The sequence below is a fragment of the Cebus imitator genome, unplaced genomic scaffold, assembly GCF_001604975.1.
Source record: "Cebus imitator isolate Cc_AM_T3 unplaced genomic scaffold, Cebus_imitator-1.0 Scaffold298, whole genome shotgun sequence".
NCBI lineage: Eukaryota > Metazoa > Chordata > Mammalia > Primates > Cebidae > Cebus > Cebus imitator.
In genome coordinates, this window is record NW_016107613.1 from 2,621,274 (window position 1) to 2,632,156 (window position 10,883).

General features: G+C 30.4%; 1 long non-coding RNA gene across 1 annotated transcript; it reads left to right on the forward strand.

The window, feature by feature from the left end:
- Positions 1–6,412: 6,412 nt before the first annotated feature.
- Positions 6,413–7,840, forward strand: LOC108285487. Its single transcript, XR_001817598.1, has 2 exons — positions 6,413–6,469; positions 6,672–7,840. It is a non-coding gene; the product is annotated as an uncharacterized LOC108285487 (long non-coding RNA).
- The last annotated feature ends 3,043 nt before the right edge of the window (positions 7,841–10,883 follow it).

Consider the following 10,883-nt stretch of genomic DNA (forward strand, 5'->3'; position numbering starts at 1 on the left):
AAAATAATACATTTGTTTAAGATATAATACGTTAAGATAATGTATGTTAAAGATATAATACAATATATCGGAGAGAATAATTAAGGTCCTCCAAAATTATTCTTTCAATAAAAGCAAGGAAAGCATTAGCAAAACTGTCATAATGAACTTTTCAGAATTCATGAAGTTAATTAAAACGTGAAATAACCTTGTGTTTATTCAAGAAAATGGCTAAATAGGTAAAAATAGTGAGAGATGTGGCATTGCAACCTTTTTTATGCAATCCCCTCTGTCCTCTCAGCTCTGGGGTAACTTTGAAACCCAACAGTCCACAATAATGATAGCATCCAGGAAGCTTATGTAGGTAAAAGAAAAGGGTTGGAGTTTCTTTAAAGCCTTATTCTCAGAGAGTGGTAATTATTTGAGCTGTCTGACATTTCCTTGGATAACTCCACAAACCAGGCTTGTCATTATTTGACATGACTCGGTCATAACCTAGTGTGAATAAGTAGTCTTTACTTAAGATGTGCTTGCTAAAAACAAGCAGTGGCAATTGGATAAACTGCAGCTGCCTGAGATGGAGATAAAAGTCGGGGTAAATGTCAGGCTGACAGATACTTAAAATAAACTGGAAAAGGAGGTGTCCATAGGGGGCTTGAAAAGCTTTAATATATTCCTGGAAATCTAAAGAGCTGTATGTGCAAGGTTGTGTGCATGTACAGTCATGTGGCTTAATGTTAATAAGGAGCAAAATGTAACAAGAACTATTAATTGCTTGCCTGAACATTGACAGTGTGTCCCCAGATGCACAGAGTACCTTGGTAAATGCTGAAAGACATATTTATACCAGGAATTTAAGGTAATACCTATCCAATCCCTAGCTGATGACAAAACTAACTGAGATGAAATTTCAGTAGCTATAACCAACAACACAGATTTGACAAAATTAATTCAAGAAATAAATTAAAAAAAAAAACAGCAAGAACAACAACAACAACAAAATACTGGGGATAGAAGAGAATCTGACTACAAGATTTGCCATTATATATTACTCAATATTTAAGTTTTTATTAAAGAACATATGAGACATGCAAACCAATAAGAAATATGGCTCATATACAGGACGAAATAAGATCAATAGAAACTGCCCTACATGAAGTACAAATATTGGAATCATAGAGGAAACATGAAATTGACTACTTAAAGTATGTTCAAAGAACTAAAAAAACTTATCTAAAGAACTATTGGAAAATATTAGAATAATATATCATCAAATAATGGGAAATATCAAGAAAAATATATAAATTATTTACAAGTTCATGATGCAAACTATTGAGTCAAAACATACAATAATAATTAAAATAAATTCACAGGGGGACTCAATAGAATATTTGAGCTTTCAGAAGAAAAAAAAGGTGACATTGAAGATAGGTCAATTTATACTATCCAGTCTGAGGTACTGAGAGAGAAAAGAATTAAAAAAAAAATGTTGGACAAAGCCTTTGAGACCTGTGAGATACCGTCATGCATATATATATATATATACACGTAATGACAGTCACAGAAGAAGGAGAAAAAGAAGGAGCAGAAGGAGAAGAGAGAATAGGGGAGGAAAAGAGGTAGAAAGAATATTTGAAATAATTAATGTCTGAAAACTTCCCAAATTTTGATGAATATTGTTGATCTACATGTCTAGAAACTCAGTAAAACACAAAAGGAATAAACTCAATAACCCAGACACAGAAATATCAGAAACTAACAAAAGTCAAAGTAGGAAAAAATAGCGTTTTTCATTTATATCATTTTATTGAAATATTAATTATGTATAAATACATATATAATTATTCCATATTTAAAATTTTCAAAAACATATGAGACATGGCCTAAAAATTAAAAACTTATGACTCATATACTGGAAAAAAAAAAGTCTATAGAAACTACGCTACAGGAAGCACAAATTTTGGATTTATAGAGAATAACATGAAGTTGGCAGTTTAAAGTATGTTCAAAGAAGTAAAGAAAATCTTGTCTAAAGAATATGAGAATTTTACCTATCTATGTATTCTGTAATATCCAGACATAATGCATATTATGTGTAATATATGTATAATATATAAAAGCATATTATATATCTATTAAATATATAAATCTAATAAATAGATTAAATATTATATAAATACATATTAGTATATTAAATATAAAATATATTATTAAATATATTAAATACTTATATATTTCATATAAATATATGAAATATTTTGTTCACATATTTTATATTAATACATAAAATATGTTAATATTTTATTTTATTATAAAAATATATATATTAATATATAAATATATTTTAAATATAAATATATATAAATAACCTACATATTAATATACATAATGCATTATATATTATATAAATTATAATACATGATATATATATTACATGGCATATTATATTATGTATTACACATAGATATATAAATAATATACATTGCAATATAATATATATCATATTATTTATATATTCATATATAGGTACAACTCTCATATTCTTTATATAAGATTTCATATATGCATTTCTAAATTTTATGTATATATTTAAATTTTATACATATATCAAAACATCACATTGTGCCTATAGGTACATATTTTTGCATTGCTACCTACAGGTACAATGTGATGTTTTGATACATGTATTCAATTCAAAATGATTAAATCTAACTAATTATCATACCAATCACCTCACTCATCCTTTTTCTGTTGTTGAGACATGTAAAATTTGCCCTCTGCAAATTTTTAAATAATAGATAAATTATTAACTGCAGTCACCTTGCTGTATGGGAGATTTCAAAAACTCCTTTCATATGTCGAATTAAAACATTATGCCCATTGACAAACATTTCCTCTGCCAACCCTTAGCCTCTGATAACCAGCATTCTCCTTCCTACTTTTATGAGTGTGAATTTTTTAGATTCACCATAGCAGTGAAATCATGCAATAGTTGGCATTTTGTACCTGGCTTATTTCGCTCAGCATAAAGTCTTCCCGGTTTATTTTTGTTATTTATGTTATTGCCAGGGAGAGAATTGTCTTCTTTTTTAAGGCTGAATAGCTTTGCATTGTGCATGTATCTAATATTTTCTTTATCTCTTCATCTGTGTGGATGCTTAGGTTTATTTTACATCTTGACTATTGTAAATAACATTTCAATGATATGAGTGCAGACATATCTTCAGTATATTGGTTTTAGTTCCATTAGATGTTATGTCCAGAAGTGGGATTCCTGGATCATATAGTAGTTCTATTGTTCCTCTAGCTATGTATAATTTTCTACAAGACATTGAGATACAATTTTTCATGGCTGTATTAACTTACCTTTCCACTAACAGTGTGCAAAGATTCCATTTTCTCCACATCATTACCAATGCTTGTTAGTTCTTCTTTTAATCATAGTCATTCTAATAGGTGTAATGTGATACCTCATTGAAGAGTTAATTTATATTTCCCAAAAATTGGAGATATTCAACATATTTTTATGACTCTATTGGCCATTTGTATGCCTTTTCTTAAGAAATCTCTGTTCAGGTTCTTTGCTCATTTTTTATTTGGTTATTTGTTTTCTTACTATTGAGTTGTTTAAGTTCCTTAGGTATTTTGGATACAAATCCCTTATCAGATGTATGGTTTTAAAGTATTTTCTTCCACTCTGTGGGTTATCTATTCACTCTGTTGGTTTCTTTGTTATAAATTTTTTTTTCAGTTAAATGTAATCATTTTATATATTTTTACTGTTGTTACCTGAGCTCTCAAGGTCATATCCAAAAAATCATTGATCAAAACAATGTCATGAAACATTTTTTCTATGTTTTCCTCTGGTAGCTTTATGTTTTGGGGTTTTACTTTAAATCTCTAATTGATTTTATGTTTGTTTATATATGATGTGAGATGAGAATACTGTTTCATTGTTCTGCTAATAGAAGTCCACTTTTCTGAAAAATACCTTTTAAAGAGACTATCTTTTTTCTGTTTTGTGTTGTCTTGGGACTTTTGCTGCAAATCAACTCACCATAAAGGTATGAGTTTATTTATGGGTTTTCCACTCTGTTTCATTGGTCCATGGGTCTAGTTCTATGCTAGTACTAGCATCTTTTGATCACAATTACTTTAAAGTATGTTTTGTAATTGTGGAGTGTGACACATTCAATTTTGTTCTTTTTGCTCAAGGTTGCTTTGGCTATTCAGGATCTTTTGTAATTCCATATGTACTTTAGAATTTTTTTCTATTTCTGTAAAAATTACTCTTGAATTTTATAGAGATCATTACATCTGTAGATTTCTTTGAATAGTGTGGACACTGTCAAAATTAATTATTCTGATTAATAAACATAGGTTATCTTTCCATTTATTTGTGTTGTTATCAGTTTACTTTATCAGTGTTTTATAGTTTTTGGTATACAGATCTTTCGCCTCCTTGCTTAAATTTATGCCTAGGTATTTTTGTTGTTGCTGCTGCTGCTACTGTAAATGGGATCGTTTATTCAGTTTCTCTTTCAGAGTTCATTGCTAATGCATGTAAGTGCTACTGATTTCTGCATGTTGATTTTGTATCCTGAAAGCTTACTGTGTTTATTCACTTTAATTTTTTGGTGGAGTCCTTAAGGTTTCCCATTTATAAGATCACCTTGTCAGCATACAGAGATAATTTTACCTTCCCCTTTCCAATTAGGATACATTTTATTTTTTTCGCTTGCCTAATTGCTCTGTCTAGTACTTCCAGCACAATGTTGGAAAGAAACAGTGAGAATGGGCATCCTCATTTGGTTTCTGTTAATAGAGTAAAATAATTCAAATTTTAACTGTTGATTTATAATGTTAGCTTTTAGCTTATCATATGGAGTGTTTATTGTGTTGAGATACATTCCATCTGTAACTAATCTGTTGAGAGCTTTCACCAAGAACAGTTGTTGAATTTTGTCAAATGCTTTTTATTTTGCACTAAGACGACTATGTATTTTTGGCATTTATTCTGTTAATGTGGTACATCACGTTTACTGATTTGCATATGTTGAACCATTCTTGCCTCTCAAAGATAAATCCCACTTGCTCATAGTGCATGGTTCTTTCAATGGGTCGTTGAATTAGGTTTGCTCATATTTTGTTGAGGATGTTTGCATATATGTTCACTAGTTATATTGGTCTATGATTTTCATTTCTTGTATTGTCCTTGTCTGTCTTTGGTATGTAGGTAATACTTGCTTAAAAAAAATTAGAAGTATTCCATCTATTTGAATTTTTAGAAAGAGTTTGAAAAAGATCATATTAGCTTTTCTTTAAATGTTTGGTAAAATTTAGCAGAGAAGCCATTATGTGTTAGACTGTTCTTTGATGGGGAACCTTTTATTACTGGTTCAACCTCTTTACTCATTATTGGTCTATTCAGATTTTTAATTTTTTCATGATTCAGTCTTGCTAGGCTGTAGGTGACCAGAAATTTATCTATATCTTCTAGGTTATTTAGGTTGTTTGTATATAATTATTCCTAGTAGCTTATTATAATTTTTTGTTTCTATCATCAGTTTAATTTTATTTTATTTGTTTTTATTTATTTGTATCTTCTATTTTTTTCTCAATTGCTCTATTGAAGAATTCTTCAATTTTATCATTTCAAAAATACTCTTAGTTTTGTTGATTTTTAAAATTATTTTTGGGGGACTGAGCACAGTGGCTCACGCCTGTAATCCCAGCACTTTGGGAGGCTAAGGTGGGTGGATAACTAGGTCAGGAGTTCAAGACCAACCTGGCCAAGATGGTGAAACCCCATCTGTACTAAAAATACAAAAACAAAATTAGCCAGGGTTGGTGGCAGATGTCAATGAGCCGTAGTTTTTGTCTGGATATAATCCTATATTTCTCAGAGATTTTGTTTATTTAAAAAATGTTTTATCTTTATTTTCGTCTGACTGAGTTGATTCAAATAGCTGGTCCTTGAGCTCTGAAATTCTTTCCTGTACTTGGTCTGTTCTGCTGTTAATACTTCCAATTGTACTATTACATTCATGTGAGGTTTTCAATTTGGTCAGATCAGTTTGTTTCTTTCTGAAAATGACTATTTTGTCTTTCAGCTCTTGAAATGTTTTGCTGGACTACTTTGATTTCTTGTATTGTTTTGCAACATTCTCCTGACCTTCAATGATCTTCCCTGCCATTCTGATTCTGATTTTTTTTTTTTTTTTACTTTGATTTTAAGTTCAGGGATACATGTGCAGGTTTGTTACATAAGTAAACTTGTATCATGGAGTTTTGTTGTACAGATCATTTCATCACTCAGGTGTTAAAACTAGTATTCATTAGTTATTTTTCTTGATCCGCTCCCTCTTCCCAGCAGACCCACCTTATAAGAGACCCTGAACTTTAGCAGATTCTAATTTCTATGTCTTTATTTCAGCAATTTCATTATGATCAAGAACCATTGATAGGGAGCTAATGTAGTTATTTTGTGGTAAGAAGTTACTCTGGCTTTTTAGAGTTGCAAGACATTTTGCACTAGTTCTTTCTCATATGTGTGAGCTAATGTTTCTTCAATCCTTGAATTTATCCTTTAGATAGAACTTTTTGCTTTTATATTATTTGATGCTCTGAGAGGCTGACTATAATGAAAGTTAGGTTTAGTTGACTGGCTTTAGATCTGAATGATTTCACAGGGCCAAGGCACAGCTCAGCACTCCTGGACTACATACTCTGACCTTAGAGGACTTGGGCCAGGCCCACAGCGTTGTTCTATTGCTTCTTGAGTTTAAGTGTATGCTATGGTGGAAGGGCCAAGGTGTTCTTATCTTCTGGGAAAAACGCTGCAATACAGGGTGACAGCAAAACTACTTCATCTGGGTGATAGCAGTGGAATCCACATGTGTGCATTAGCAGCAGCAAGGTGGTGGTGGAATCTATATATGCATATGCCAGATATATCATGTGTAAGCTCTGAATGTACTTAACACCACACACCCAAAATATGTGAAGAAAAGACACATAATCAAAGAAAGAAATAGAAAATTAGATATAATTCAGTACTACACATTCAACAGTGAATAGTATACCTAGGCAGATCAATAACAAAATAGAATACGTGAATAACACAACAACAGTATAACATAATAAAGCCTGCTATACACATAAAGAACACAGCACACAACAAACCTGGATACACGGTTTTCTCAAGTGTATGTGAAACTTTATCCAGCATATACTGTATGATATGTTATAAAACATATCTTAAGGTTTTTCTTTAAATGATATAATAAAATATATTTTCTCAGACTACAATGAAAGAAGTTAGAAAGTGATAATGGGAGAAAATTTTGGAAATTCACAATTTTGTGGAAATTTTTAAAATAATTGGTTAAAGAGGAAGTCACAATAGAATTCAGAAAACACCTTGGGAATAATTAATACAGACACATAACACACTAAAATATATGGAATGCAGCTAATGCAGTGCTTAGAGGGGAAGTTATTTTTTATCTGGCTCTCTTACAGGAAAGAAATATTTCAAATCAATACTATAAATTTTCACCTTCAAAAATTAAAAAAAGTAGAGCAAACCACATCCAAAATAAATGGAAGGAAACAGTGTATATTAGAACAAAAAATGAAGTAGAGAATAGAGTTCAATAAAGTTATTAATAAAACCAAAAGTTGATTCTTAGAAAATATAAACCATTAATCAACTGATAAAGAGAAAAACCCACATATTTGAATAAATAGAATAACTTGATTGCAGATATAAATATCATTATATCTTTGGTGGTGATAAGTTGAGGAAGTATATATCTGGCCACTCTGGATATCTGTGTAAAATAAAATGTTAGGTGGATATGATAATGTTATATGGAGATTTGAAGAGTGGAAAAAATTGGAATGACCATTGCATTGGAGGTCATTCAAGATCATGAATCTTAGTAGATTTTATAGATAGGTAGGTTAATGATCATGAATATTTCATTTCTAATCATCTATTCTGCTGTGGGATTTTATTTTTTCTATCAGTATAAAACTTCCTTAGTATACACATGGAGAAATCAGGTATTTGAGTTTTTCCCAAAGTTCTCTCTGTCTCTATTTCTCTCTCTTCTTTACTCTCTCTTTTTCTTTGATGAGACAAGGTGAAATGAAAGAAGTGATGGAGTATTATTATTAAGAAATTAGGCTGAAGGATATTAATTAACTTGTGTTAGCACAAATAGTTAATAAGTAACAGAGCTAAGATGTAAATCCAGAGACCATCTGACAAAAAGAAAAATTTCATAAACCTCTTGCCACTATTGATCCCACAGGAAAAGTGGCATGGTTTAACATGACAGCCACTGCTCAAATTTCATCATATTTCTTGCTGTATTTCCAAACACGGGTAGGTGATTGTTTTGATAGCATCTTTCAAACTGAGTGTAGAAAACACTTATCTTTATGATGGAGCCAATACAGTGATTCACCCATGCTTGTCCAAGGCCACTTGAGAGTCATGATGCAGAACTCTAAAGCATAAAAGTAATTTTTTGAGCAACAAAGCAAAAATAAATGAATGACTATACCACATAGGAATGCCAAAAGTTCAGAGACAGCAAATGTGCACAATACACTATTAAATTTACCTTTGGCATTATAAAATACACTGTACCAGATATAGTGTGCATGATTTTAATTGAATAACACAATGAAAACAAAGTTTATGTGAAACCACATCCATCTTGTAATATAACCATTATGAATGTTTGTATTTTATATTATTTTCTGAAATCAATTTGCAACAATAAAGTAGTGAACAAGATAAGCAGCTTTAGTTATTGAGTACGGATGGTTTATAATGCATACATAAAATGTTTCTCTTAGCTTATTAAGTTTTGCATTAAAATAATCAGTAAATAATGGAATTTTTCCAATAAACTATTTTGACATAGCGTTAGCAGCAATATAAGTATAAATCAATTCTGCAAGCCCTGCTAAAAGAGATTGAAGAGAAAGGATTTACAGTTTGCCTGTGTAATTATTTATGGGTGAATTGTTTATGTTTCAGCAAAGAAAATAACAAATATTTCAGCAGAAATCTGGATCTATTTCTATTTTTATCCTCCTATTTTAACCAGAGTCTAGGGAATTGTTTGAGGCAACATTTTTGTATAAAACAAACAAACAAACCATACCAAATATGCACTGCAGGAGTTAATTAGAAGTATACATGATCAGTTGGTGCAAAAACCTCTGAGCTTATAAATTCACGTCATATTTCTCTGTTATCTCTCATTCTTTTTAGAATTAAAAGTGAAAATAGAACTATGGCATATTGGAATGGAATAAAATTACAACAAACAGTGAAGGCAAGAAAACATTAGGTATAGGATGTGCATTCAAAATACTCTGATGCCTTTGGTATTGTAATATGGAAATTTTATGTTGTAAGCACATGAGGATTATCAAATCTTTTACACCTGGAAGGATGATACTATAATAAAAGTATCTGTAGTCACCAAATATTATTTATATTATTAATATATCAATTTACCATTTTCAATTAAAAAATAACAGCTATTATGAATCAAATGTGCCTTCCCCAAATTCATAAGTTTAAACCCTAATCCCCATCATGTTGGTATTTGGAGATTTACTTAGATAGGAATGGAAGGTGCTGGAGTCCACTCAGCCTATGGGGAGATTGGGGAGGGATAACATTAGTAAAAATACCTAATGCAGGCGATGGTGGGATGGATGCAGCAAACTACCATGGCGTGTGTATAGCTATGTAACAATCCTGCATAATCTGCACATGTATCCCAGAACTTAAAGTATAATAAAAATATTTTAAAAATTAAAAAAATGAGCTTCATATTATTGATCAATAATTATTACCTAATTATCTTCTATTGCATGATTAGGGCTAAAATTTACTTACAAGCTAACCCAAATATTTCAGTATAACATTAATGTCTCTGACTATCCACTTCTACAAGTATACTTTTATATCTTCTATTGGAGCCTGATGAATAGTGACTTGTAATTAGTATCCGGAATCTTCTGAAAATAGTTATACTTTTATGAATAGCAAAATGGTAGCTTTCTGTGTTTAAAGATGTCTCAGCAAGGGCTTTACAAACTAGCTCCTCTTTGCCATTTGATGTAATTGTGGACCAATTAAAAACAAAAAAAGCAAAACCTGGATAAGTCAATTGTAGTAAGCAGTAATTCTGTTAAAATTTGAAAAATATTTTGAGTTCTACATAAAATTGTAAATAAAAAATAAAAGTGCAACCCCATTATCATTTGTACAGCCAGGCCAACATTTCAATTGATTTCAACTCAATTATATATTATGCTAATAAATTTCAGGAAGTATTCAATATAAGTTTTGGGGGAGTAAAATGATTAAAATGATATCTAACATATATAATCTAAAAAAGAAAACAGCCATTTTCCCCCCTCTATTTGCTTTACTGTAAACTATGGAAATGCATGTAGAGACACACAAATCGTTTTGACTATGGATGGTGATATTTGAGAATATTTTCAAAATGTTTTAAATTCGTATAGAGAATATGAATATACATGGTTATCTGGATATACATTTAAAACAAGAAAAAATGATATACAAAAGAAGTTTGAGAAAGGTTACAAGGCGGTTAAGATGTAAAGGTTATATACATATTATCTTATATATCTTTTATATATATCATATGTATATATTTTATATATATATCACTGTATGTCTGACATTGTTGGAAATGTCTTATTTAACTTGAAATACACATAGGCAAATACTTTATAACTAAAACATGAAAAGCAATTGCAACATAAGCCAAAATTGGCAAATGGGATCTAATTAAATGAAGGTGCTTCAGCACAGCAAAAAAACAAAAACAAAACAAAAC